Here is a 13,537-nt window from a genome sequence, read left to right as displayed (position 1 = left end):
TGTATTACTATATATTCTTCTACAATATAACTTCTTTTAAAAGTTTTTTATTGAAATATAGTTGATTTACAATGTGTATTAATTTCTACTGTACAGAAAAATGCAGTAATACACTGTACTTTGTAAAACAGTTTGTACTGCACTCAGTAATACACTTTGCTGAATATATATGTATTCTTTTTCATATTTTTCCATTACAGTTTATCACAGGATATGAAATATAGTTCCCTGTGCTATATAGTAGAATCTTGTTGTTTATCCACTCTGTATGTAATAGTTTGTACCTGCTAATCCCAAACTCCCGATCCTTCCCTCCACCAGCCCTACTCTACTCTCCCTTGGCAACCAGAAGTCTCTTCTCTGTATTTCTGAGTCTGTTCCTGTTTTGTAGACCTGTTCATTAGTGTTATATTTTAGATTCCACCTACAAGTGATATCATGTTGTATTTGTCTTTCTTTTTCTGATTTACTGTGATCATCTTTAGGTCCATCCATGTTGCTGCAAATGGCATTATTTCTTTTTTTATGGCTGAGTAATACTCCATTGTGTGTATATACCACATTTTCTTTATCCACTTATCTGTTGATGGATGTTTAGGTTTCTTCCATCTCTTGGCTATTGTAAATAGTGCTACTATGAACATAGGGGTGTGTGTATCTTTTCAAATTATAGGTTTGTCTGGATAAATGCCAGGAGAGTGATTGCTGAATTGTATGGCAACTCAGTTTGTTTCTGAGGAACCTCCATAGTGTTTTCCATAGTGGCTGCACCAATTTACAATCCTACTAATGGTGCAGAAAGGTCCCCTTTTCTCCACACCCCTTCCAGCATTTGTTATTTGTAGACTTTTTAATGATGGCCATTCTGACTCACGTGAAGTGATACCTCACTGTAGTTTTGATATGCATTTCCCTAATAATTAGTAATGATTAACATATTTTCATGCGCCTCTTGGCCATCTGTATGTCTTCTTTGGAAAAATGTTTATTTAAGTCTTGTACCCATTTTTTCAGCATAATGGAATGCTCCAGGAATTTGTGTGTCATTCTTGCACAGGGACCATGCTAATCTTTTCTGCATCATTCTAATTTTTTAGTATACGTGCTGCTGAAGCAAGCACTACAATACAATTTCTTCTGTTGTATGTACCAAATTTAGATTGTTTCCAATTTTTTTGCCCTTATAAATAGCTCTGAAGTATGTATCCTTATGGTTACATTCTTTTTACAATTACTTCGTTGCTTATTTACTTTGTTGTTGTTGTTATTCAGTCACCAATTCGTGTCTGACTCTTTGTGACCCCATGGACTACAACACACCAGACTTCCCTGTCTCTCACCATCTCCAGGAGTTTGCCCAGATTCATGTCCATTGAATTGGTGATGCCATCCAACCATCTCATCCTCTGTCATGGTCTTCTTCTGCCTTCAATCTTTCCTAGCATTAGGGTCTTTTCCAGTGAGTCAGCTGTTTGCATCAGGTCACCAAACTATTGAAACTTCAGCTTCAGCAAAATCCTTCCAACGAGTATTCAGGGTTGATTTCCTTTAAGATTGACTGGTTTGAGTCCAGGTTTGATGCATGAGGCAGGGTGCTCACAGCTGGTACACTGGGATGAACCTGAGGGATGGGATGGGGAGGGAGGTGGGAGGGAAGGTCAAAATGGGGAACACATGTACACCCATGACTGATTCATGTGAATGTATGGCAAAACCACCACAATATTGTGAAGTAATTAGCCTCCAATTAAAAAAAAAAAAAAAAGATTGACTGGTTTGATCTCCCTGCTTTCCAAGGCACTCTCAAGAGTCTTCTCCAGCACCACAGTTTGAAAACATCAATTCTTTGGTGCTCTGCCTTCTTTATTGTCCAGCTCTCACATCCGTACATGACTACTAGAAAGACTATGAAAGTGAAAGTGGCTCGGTCATGTCTGACTCTTCCCGACCCCATGGACTATACAGTCCAAGGAATTCTCCAGGCCAGAATACTGGAGTGGGTAGCCTTTCCCTTCTCCAGGGCATCTTGCCCAACCCAGGGATCGAACCCAGGTCTCCTGCATTGCAAGCGTGTTCTTTACCAGCTGAGCCACCAGCAAAGCCCAAGAAGGACTATAGCCTTGACTATACAGACCTCTGTCAGCAAAGCGATGCCTTTGCTTTTTAACACACTGTCTAGGTTTGTCATCTTTCATGCCAAAAAGCAATCATCTTCTAATTTCATGGCTACGGTTACCAGCCACAGTGATTGTAGAGCCCAAGAGGAAATCTATCACTATTTCCACATTTTCACCTTCTATTTGCCATGAAGTGATGGGACTAGATGTCATGATCTTTGTTTTTTTAATATTGAGTTTTAAGCTGGCTTTTTCACTCTCTTCCTTCACCCTCATCAAGAAGCTCTTTAGTTCCTCTTCACTTTCTGCCATTAGAGTGGTATTTTATTTGGTATAAATTCCTAAAAGAGGAATTGCTAGTCAGCCCTCTTTTTTTTCCTTTTTTTTTTTTTTTTTCATTTATTTTTATTAGTTGGAGGCTAATTACTTTACAATATTGTAGTGGGTTTTTGTCATACACTGACATGAATCAGCCATGGATTTACATGTGTTCCCATCCCAATACCCCCTCCACCTCCCTCTCTACCCAATCCCTCTGGGTCCTCCCAGTGCACCAGGCCCGAGCACTTGTCTCATGCATCCAACCTGGGCTGGTGATCTGTTTCACCCTAGATAATATACATGTTTCAATGCTGTTCTCTCGAAACATCCCACCCTCACCTTCTCCCACAGAGTCCAAAAGTCTGTACTGTTCTGTGTCTCTTTTTCTGTTTTTCATATAGGGTTATCATTACCATCTTTCTAAATTCCATATATGTGTTAGTATGCTGTAATGTTCTTTATCTTTCTGGCTTACTTCACTCTGTATAATGGGCTCCAGTTTCATCCATCTCATTAGAACTGATTCAAATGAGTTCTTTTTAATGGCTGAGTAATATTCCATGGTGTATATGTACCACAGCTTCCTTATCCATTTGTCTGCTGATGGGCATCTAGGTTGCTTCCATGTCCTGGCTATTATAAGTCAGCCCTCTTAAGACCACCAAATAGCCTTCCAAAAATTTTCTACCAGTTTATGCTCCTTTCAGAAGTGTATGAGAGTCTGTGTTTCCCATACCCTGACAACACTGAGAATAATCAATTTTTAAAATCTCTACTGATTTAACTAGTAACAAATAAAGATAAAACTTTTATATTCACATGTCTTCAAATGCTAATGGAGGTCAAGATTTTTGCATTTTTATTATTATTTGCATTTTTTCAAATAAATTGCATGAAGAGGTAAGACCTATAATGGCAGAGACTTATAGCTTTCTGTTCCTTTATGTTTTCCAAGCATCTACAACAGTGCCTGACAAAGAATAATCACTCAATAAATATTTGTTGAATGAATGAAAGTGTTCAGCAATTTCTAAGAGTTCTTTATCAAAGGCATTAATATTTAGGATAGGTTTCAAATATTTCTCTCCATTTATCATGTACCTGTCAGCTTTATTTATCATATTCTACTACAAGTTTATAAAATTCAGTGTTTTTCTTCTTGTTTTCTCTCTTTGTGTCAGGATATTACATGTACCAGGACTCTATTTGTGGGTGTATACATTTTTTTTCTAACTTTTTTTAATGTTCTGAATCATATGTACCTTATTTTACTCTATACTGTACATGCTTTTAGTTTTTTCAGGTAGGGAAATGTCTTCTGCAAAAAAGTATCTTTTTCTCTTTGTCAATATTTTTACTCTTATTTCATTTTCTTAAAATTCTTTAACTTCGAGAAAAATACCTAAAAATAGTGGTTACAGTTGGTATCTTTTTCTTGTTTTTTGATTTGAGAAGAAGTCCTCCTTATTTGGTGGCTATTTATTTCAAGGTGGTAATTTCAGGATTCTTAAATTTTTTTTTCTATATTAGAAATTTATTTTTAAAAATCTGCAATAGATTTTGGATTTTGCCACATGTTTCTGACACCAGTATTTTTGATATTTTGATCTAACATTTTCCTTGTTCTACTAATATGGTTAATTATATTTAAAAATTTCCTAAAATTATATCATTCTTATACTCACAGAATAAACTCACTTGGGCATAGTCTATTTTTTAATGTAATTTTAGTTTTGATTTGCTAATATTTCATATAGTGTTATTATGTTTTTAGTTATACATTTAGTCTATAGTTGTCCCTTCTTAAGGCTCTTTTTCAGTTCAGTTCAGTCACTCTGTTGTGTCCAACTCTTTGCCACCCCATGGACTGCAGCACACCAGGCTTCCTTGTCCATCACCGACTCCTGGAGCTTGCTAAAACTCATGTCCATAGACTTGGTGATGCCATCCAGCCATCTCATCCTTTGTCGTCCCCTTCTCCTCCTGCCTTTCAATCTTTCCTCGCATCAGGGTCTTTTCCAATGAGTCAGTTCTTCACATCAGATGGCCAAAGTATTGGAGTTTCAGCTTCAGTATCAGTCCTTCCAATGAACACCCAGGACTGATCTCCTTTAGGATGGACTGGTTGGATCTCCTTGCAGTCCAAGCGGCTCTCAAGAGTCTTCTCCAACACCACAGTTCAAAAGCATCAGTTCTTTGGCACTCAGCTTTCTATAGTCCAACTCTCACATCCATACACAACTACTGGAAAAATCATAGCTTTGACTAGATGGACCTTTGTTGGCAAAGTAATGTCTCTGCTTTTTAATACGCTGACTAGGTTGGTCATAACTTTTCTTCCAAGGAGCAAGTGTCTTTTAATTTCATGGCTGCAGTCACCATCTACAGTGATTTTGGAGTCCAAAAAAATAAAGTCTCTCACTGTTTCCATTGTTTCCAGTCTATTTGACATGAAGTGATGGGACCAGATGCCATGATTTTAGTTTTCTAAATGTTGAATTTTAAGCCAACTTTTTCACTCTCCTCTTTCACTTTCATCAAGAGGCTCTTTAGTTCTTCTTCACTTTCTGCCATAAGTGTGGGTGTCATCTGCATATCTGAGGTTATTGATCTTTCTCCTGGCAATCTTGATTCCAGCTTGTGCCTCATCCAGCCTGGCATTTTTCATGATGTATTCTACATATAAGTTAAATGGGTGACAATATATAGCCTTGACATACTCCTTTCCCAATTTGGAATCAGTCTGTTGTTCCATGTCCAGTTCTAGCTGTTGCTTCTTGACCTGTATACAGATTTCTCAGGCAGCAGGTCAGGTGATCTGGTATTCCCAACTCTTTCAGAATTTTCCAGAGTTTGTTGTGTTCCACACAGTCAAAGGCTTTAGCATAGTCAATAAAGCAGAAGTAGGTGTTTTTCTGGAAGTCTCTCACTTTTTTGATGATCCAATGGATGTTGGCAATTTGATCTCTGATTACACTGCCTTTTCTAAATCCAGCTTGAACATATGGAATTTCATGGTTCACATACTGTTGAAGCCTGGCTTGGAGAATTTTGAGCATTACTTTGCTAGCGTGTGAGGTGAGTACAATTGTGCAGTAGTTTGAACATTCTTTAGCATCGCTCTTCTTTGGGATTGGAAAAAAAACTGACCTTTTCCAGTCCTGTGGCCACTGCTGAGTTTTCCAAATTTGCTATCATGTTGAGTGCAGCACATTTACAGCATCATCTTTTAGGATTTGAAATAGTTCAACTGGAATTCCATCACCTCCACTAGCTTTGTTCATAGTGATGCTTCCTAAGGCCCACTTGACTTTGCATTCCAGGATGTCTGGCTCTAGGTGAGTGATCACACCATTGTGATTATCTGGGTCATGAAGAATTTTTTTGTATAGTTATTCTGTGTATTCTTGCCACCTCTACTTAATATCTTCTGCTTCTATTAGGTCCATACCATTTCTGTCCTTTATTGTGCGCATCTTTGCATTAAATGTTCCCTTGGTATCTTTAACTTTCTTGAAGAGATCTCTAGTCTTTCTCATTCTATTGTTTTCTCTATTTCTTTGCATTGATCACTGAGGAAGTCTTTCTTATCTCTCCTTTCTGTTCTTTAGAACTCTGCATTCAAGTGGGTATATCTTTCCTTTTCTCCTATGCCTTTTGTTTCTCTTCTTTTCTCAGCTATTTTTAAGGCCTCCTCAGACAATCATTTTGCCTTTTTGCATTTCTTTTCCATGGGGATGATCTTGATCACTGCCTCCTGTACAATGTTATGAACCTCCGTCCATAGTTCTTTAGGCACTCTGTCTATCAGATCTAACCCATTGAATCTATTTGTCACTTCCACTGTATAATCAAAAGGGATTTGATTTAGGTCATACTTGAATGGCCTAGTGGTTTTCCCTACTTTCTTCAATTTAAGTCTGAATTTGGCAATAAGGAGTTCATGATATGAGCCACAGTCAGCTCCCAGTCTTTTCTTTTTTGCTGACTGTATAGAGCTTCTCCATCTTTGGCTGCAAAGAATATAGTCAATCTGATTTCGCTATTGACCATCTAGTGATGTCCATGTATAGGGTCTTCTCTTGTGTTGTTGGACGAGGGTGTTTTCTATGACCAGTGTGTTCTCTTAGAAAAACTCTGTTAGCCTTTGCCCTGCTTCATTTTGTCCTCCAATGCCAAATTTTCCTGTTACTCCAGGTATCTCTTGACTTCCTACTTTTGCATTCCAGTCCCCTATAATGAAAAGGGCATCTTTTTTGGGTGTCAGTTCTAGAAGGTCTTGTAGATCTTCATAGAACCATTCAACTTCAGCTTCTTTAGCATTACTCATTGAGGTAGTGACTTGGATTACTGTGATATAGAATGGTGTGCCTTGGAAACAAACAGAGATTATTCTGTCGTTTTTGAGACTGCATCCAAGTACTGCATTTCAGACTCTTTTATTGACTATGACGGCTACTCCATTTCTGCTAAGGGATTCTTGCCCACAGTAGTATATATAATGGTCATCTGAGTTAAATTCACCCATTCCAGTCCATTGTAGTTCACTGATTCCTAAAATGTTGATGTGATCGCAAGATGGCGGAGTAGAAGGATGTGCACTCATCTTCTCCTGAGAGAACCTCAAAATTACAACTCACTGCTGAACAACTGTCAACAGGAGAATGTTGGAGTGTTTGGGTGTCTCCCCTACGGAGGTACTGGCATCAGGGTTATATTAGTTTTCTAAAATAAATTGTATAGCTTTTATTTTCTTTCTTTTTAATAGATTTCATAGCAGGGGAGCTATGTATTCCTCAAAGAGGTACACATACGAAAGAATTTGTTAATACATTTGTCTGGATCCAGTACTTTAACAGTAGGTTTTCCATGCTTTTTGTTCTGTGTAGACTCTCAAGATTCTTTTATACAAACTGGATCATTTGTATTTTCATTTTAAAAATTTCATTTAATCAGGATTTTAAAATTTATAAATATAGAGATATACATTATATTTTCTTAAAAGTTTTCAAAATCTTTTTAATCTTGCCTAAATCCACTTCTCATTATTGATATTTTATGTTGGGTATTTTTATTTGGGGGGGTTAGTTCTTTTTTCTCTCTTTTTCCATTTTTATTATGCTGTGTGGAGCTTGCCAATGTAATTAGCCCTGTTGAAAGGATGGATTTTGGATTTACCATCACTTCTCCATTTTTCTAATTAATTAATTTTGCTTTAAACTTAATGCATCCTTCCTGCTTCCCTTATATTTCTCTCTCTTTCTGGATCAAGTTAAATATTTATTCCTTATATAAGAATAAGCATAATGTTTGTTTGAATGCTTGTAACAGCTTTGAATGGGTTTAACAATTTCTATTTTGCCAAGATCCTTGGCTATTTGACCACATTAACAATATTAATCTTCTAAAAATTTTTCATATTAAAAATTTAATAGCTTTATTGAGCTATAATTGATTTTTGAAACTGTGTATATTTAATGTGTACAATTTGATGAGTTTGAACATACATACATAGCATACAGCTATGAAGCCTTCACCACATCAAGGCAATAAACTTACCTATCACCTCCAAAAGGTTCTTTGTGCTCTTTCATTTTGTTTTGTGGTAATAACACTTAACATGAGATTTACTCTCCTAACAAGTTTTTAAGTGTATTGTTACAAGGTGTGCACAGTATTACAGTGTTGCTAGTCTTCGTGTGAAAAGTTACCATCATTGGCTTCTGTGCTGCTTGGAGCAGCTTTGGGCGAGTGAACTTTGGGCAGTTTGACTGCAGGAGGAAACAGCCTCTCGTTAAAGTTAGCAAATGTGTAGGTGGGCTCTAAGCCGGTTCCTAACCCATGATTGCCTATCTGCTCCTTGAACTTGCCTCGTAACCCAGTAAGATAAACTCCTCAATGTCTGGTACTTAGCCATGGTCTGAGCTTGTGGCAGAACCTACTCTGCCACTTCTTCAGAGAGCAGACATGGGACTGTTCTGACTGTTGCCCTTCTTGGGATTTTTACCATTTTCAGGTGGATTTGCCCACGATGTTAGGAGAAAAGCAAATCCAGAGAGTGTTTTTTTTGTGAAAGCACAGAACGAAGATGTCTAGCCCTGTCTAAAGGCTTGAGAAAGCTTTCTGATGGAGAAAATGGTGCCTGCTGGACTGATAGAGAAGGAACAGGTAAGTTTCAGAATGGGGAGGGGGGACAAGAAACTCCTTCAACTGTCTGGTCAAATGCAGACTACAGTTTTTGACAGCCAGAGCTGTGGCCTTAAACTCTCTTTGTATGCTACTAAAGTATAATCGTTAAAAAGTTAAAAACATGACTACTGTGAAAATATGAAAGGAATATGTGTCAGAAGTTTTATGTGACTCACTAATTAATTGAAGAACCTATTAGATATTAAGGTTGTTTTAATGGAGAATTTGAAGAACAGAGATATCTGTCTATAAGCAATCAAGAATGCTTAAAATTGCTAATAGATGCAAAACTTTATCTATTAATATCTGAAAGGGCAATAAAATGTAATGTGTGTAGTTATCTTTTCTATATTCACAGGGTGAAATGCATATGCTTTGTTGTGGACAAGAATTGTGTGCGTTATTATCAAGTTTTCTACACGTTACTGCTACCACTATGGTTGGAAGATAGCCTCATCAATAGAAAGACAGTCACAAGTGCACACCTTGTAAGGCATGCTAGACAATGCCCAGCAAGCCACTGGGAGGACACTCATGGTCTCTTCTGCCCGTTTTCAAGTTTTAGACAGTTTTTGCTGACAATCCCTTTTTAATTTGTGAAAAATAATAATTCTTGTTTCCAGCAAATTCCTTATTGAGTGGATAAAATATACATGAGCCCTCTGCATCTCTGCCTCCCTGCCTGGATTCAGATCTTGTCTATATTCTAATAATCTCTATTGTGTGTCCTGGGAAGGTCATTCGGGTTTACTCTTGCTATCAAGGGTAACACATTCAGCAAATTCTTCAGCTCTTGTCATCTCCCCAGCAGCCTTTTGTAGTCCTTTTAACAGTCTGCTGGGCTGAGCAGGAAGAGACAGGTTGCTCTGGGCAGTGTTCAACAGCACAGCTCTTTGTCTCTTGTTGTCAGCCAGCTCTGTCACTACATTGTTCTTCAGGCGGCATGCCTTTGATGGACTATCTACCCCTCATGTCTCAACACTCAGGGCAGCATTTGGAGAAACAGCAGCCCTACACTGTTCCTTCTGGCGTAGAATAATCCCGTTAGGATACCATGTGCTATCAACTCAATTCCATAGATTTGTTGAGAGTACTGTGAGGGAGTCCCAAAAATGTAAAGGCATGCTCCTTGTTCTCAAGGAGTTGTCCACCTGCTAGGGAAACAAGCCATACACAAGAAAAAATGACAAAGGCTAGAAAAAGAGCATAGAAGGAAGATAGGACCCAAATCTCTACTCCCCTATTTGTACGATCTTGGACATGTATTTTTTTTTTAACATTATTACTGAGGTATAATTTGTTTACCATAAAATCTACTCATTGTAAGTATGCATTTCAATAAAATTATTTTTAGTAATTTTACAGAGCTGTGCAAATATCACTTCAATCCAATTTTAGAACATTTCCATCATTCCAAAAAGTTCCCTTATGACCAGTTAAACCTTATCTTCATCCCAGCTCTAGACAACTGTTGACCTCATTTCCATTTCCATAGATTTGTCTTTTCTAGAAATTTCATGTAGATGGAATCATACAATATATACTCACTTGTGTATGCCTGCTTTTCCTTAGCAAAACATTTTTGAACTTCAACCATGTTGTCGCATGTATTAGCATACATTCATTCCTTTTGATTGCTGAGTTATATTTCATTTTATAGATATACCACATTTCATTTATCCATTCACAGCAGATGAATATTTGGACTATCTCAGTTTTAGCCTATTATGAATAATGCTTCTGTGATCATTCAGTTGTTAATCTTTGTGTAAATGTATGTTTTCATTTCTCTTGGGTGATAGCTAAGAGTGGATTTGTTGGATTGTTTGCTATGTATCTGTTTAACTTTTCAAGAAACTATCACGTTCTTTTCCAAAGTGGTCCTACCATTTTACATTCCCATCAGCAATGCATGAAGTTCTAGTTTCTCCACATCCTCATCAATACTTGTTATTATCTGTTCTTTCAACTATAGCCATCCTAGTGGGTGGTATATACCAATGAATGATATCTCATTGTGGTTTGATTTGCATTTTCCTAATAGTTATTGATGTTATACATATTTTAATGTGATGGTTAGCCATTCATCTACCTTCTTGGGAAAAATGTCTATTCATATCTGACCTATTGTGTTGCTTATCTTCTTATTACTGAGCTGTAAGTGTTGTTTATACATTCTGGATACAAATTCCATACCAGATATATGACGTACAAGTATTTTCTCCCAGTCTGTGGCTTGTCTTTTCATTTTCTTAATGGACAAATTATTTGAGCTACTGGAGTCTAGCTTCAGTTTTTGCATAGACATTGTGGGAAAATTAACAATACCTATTTTCAGAACTGTTGAAAGAGTTAAAAGAGGCAATAAATGCAAAACATACTTAGCATGGAGTCTGGAAATATTAGGAGGCTCCTGAATGCTTAATGAATAGTCTGAATATAAGAAAACATGTGGGGAAATGCCAAATTGCAGGTATACAATGAGTGTTTCACGTGTTCAGGGAGGAAAGAAATCAAGCAAGAGCTACAGATTCCATAGCACATAGTGGGAGTAATACCTTGAGACAAGCATTGAAGGATGAAAATTACTGGACATAGGAAGGTAGTCCAGGATGGGGGAATAGCCAGCAGGGGCACAGAGGCCAAAGGAAGCAAACTATATGAGGATGGCAGAAAGGAGACCAATTTACTACAGACTGTGTTCTTCATACAGAGCCAAATATTGTGAAAGCCTGATGTGTTTATATTAGTAAGTAAAACAGGCATTTTGTCCAGTTCTTTAACACTCAAGTTTTTTTTTAAGTGATATTTCTGTTTGGAAATGGGAAAAATCAAAGAAATAGCAAAAATATTCTAGGCAATGTAAAGATATGTCATCAATACTGGGAAAAAAAAAAAACCTGCAAATGTATTAGTTGACGTGGAAACACTGTGGTACCTGAAAAGGCCGGTCAGAGGATAGGGCCCAGGCCAGCTGCCCCAGCCATACACTTGCTAGGGTCACGAGTCATCATGCAGTCTTGTAACCTGAGCCAATTTAAAACTGAGACCATGTTGTCAAGGATTCAGCAGCAGCCAAAGACAGATTTAACAACCAGACTCCTAAATCAGGAAACCCAGGCTGTTATGAAACAGGGACAGGGTCAAGTTTTCACATGAGTGATCTCATTTAATCTTTGCTCTTTCACGTGAAAAAGGTCCTATTATCATCCCCATTTTACAAATGAGGAAACCAACTCTCATTGAGGTTAAGATACATGGTAGAGCTGGGGGTTGAACTTAAACCATCTGACCCAAGCCCTTACCCTTAAGCACAGTCTCTCCTGACCATGTCCCAGGCTGGGCTCACATCAATGGCAAGAATCACTGCCTGTTTCTCTTGGTATCCTCATCAGTCAGCATGAGGCCTGGCACAAAGGCAGGTACCTAAGACCTGTATACAGGATAGAGACTGGCAGGGAGCAAAGCCAAAGCAACACCTGACATTGCAGTAGAAAGGAAGCTGAGCACTGCATACCCTAGGCACAGGTAAACAGCATAATCAGCTGTGAGGTGGAATACAGGAACATCTGGGTAGTAGGAGTTAAGAGTTCCAAAGTGTACATCATCTACCTCTTAAACATCCATCTGAGCAGTTCCAGGTTTTGCCCTCTATAGTAGTAACTCCACTTCACCCCACTTTATTTCACAGGACATTGTGGAGCCAGTCCCATAATTGTCCCACTGGGGCTTGTACATGACCCAAGGAGTTCAATAAAAGAACATCACACTTGCAGCTGCCTGGGAGAAGTTGGAAACTGCTTCTCCAATCTGCATTATCCTGCACAGCGTGGTGGTTCAGGGTCAGCCACACCCACCTTTTGCACCTATCTGATGGCCAAGGAGTTTAACCTCTCTGGACTCAATTTCATCTTCTCTAAAATGTAAATAATAGAAATTTCTACCCAAAAGTAAGCCAGCGAGTATACAGGAAAGTTTAAAACATTGCCTTTAAAATCATGAGCACAGGGCATGGCATTTAGGAAGACTCAAAAACTGTTAGTATTATCATTCTACATTCTCAGATGCTAGCTCCAAAACCCCTGTTAAGTGGGGAGCATCCATTCCCCAAACACATTGCATCCTTCCTGTGCAATCCCAGGGTGCGTAACCAGGACACCACTGGGGCTGACTTGCCAATCTTATGCTCTGTAGAGGAATGGATGAACTCTCTAAAGATAAAGCATCCCTAATGCCCTCCCTGGGGGTCCCAGGTGGCACAGTGGTAAAGAATCCGCCTGCAATTCAGGAGACTCAGAAGACACAGGTTTGATGCCTGGATAGAGAGACTTCCCTGGAGAAGGAAATGGCAGCCCACTCCAACATTCTTGCCTGAGAAATCCTATGGACAGAGGAGCCTGGCCGGCTACAGTCCATGGGCCAAAAAAGAGTCAGACACGACTTAGGAGACTAAACAACAACAACAATGCCCTTCCTTCCTTTGTAATTCTCCACCCCCTTTATTCCCTTTCAGCCTAGTAGACAAAGAATGAGTCTCCTGGCGTCTCGCCAGATGTAGCAGGAAGTTATGAATGAGGATTGCACAGGACAGTTGACTCTCTACAGAGATAGGCCCTAAATTAATCCTGAAGGCTCGGCAGCAACCACAGGAAGCTTGGAGCCATGAGGCCACCACTTAACACTTACATATCTCTGTCTATCCTGGAGCAGTAGGCAAACAATAGCCTAATCCACTAAAGGCCTGGGGGAGGTATTATTAGTCATGGACTATCTGAGACCAACCTTTAGGAACAAACACTCAGGGCCAGAATCTGGAATCAGGTCACTGGTGGGCCTAGGATCCTTATATGAGTCTAAAAGGAATGTCAGAAAATTTCCAACAACTGGTTAATGTCCACCAGTGCTTAGCA

General features: G+C 38.6%; 1 non-coding gene across 1 annotated transcript; it reads right to left on the bottom strand.

The window, feature by feature from the left end:
- Positions 1-1,012: 1,012 nt before the first annotated feature.
- On the bottom strand, positions 1,013-1,121 carry LOC122438992. The gene has a single exon (XR_006268735.1). It is a non-coding gene; the product is annotated as a U6 spliceosomal RNA (small nuclear RNA).
- Positions 1,122-13,537: the final 12,416 nt, after the last annotated feature.

This window comes from Cervus canadensis, chromosome 3 (genome assembly GCF_019320065.1).
Source record: "Cervus canadensis isolate Bull #8, Minnesota chromosome 3, ASM1932006v1, whole genome shotgun sequence".
Classification (NCBI taxonomy): domain Eukaryota; kingdom Metazoa; phylum Chordata; class Mammalia; order Artiodactyla; family Cervidae; genus Cervus; species Cervus canadensis.
This window is presented reverse-complemented; position numbering and strand designations above follow the sequence as displayed.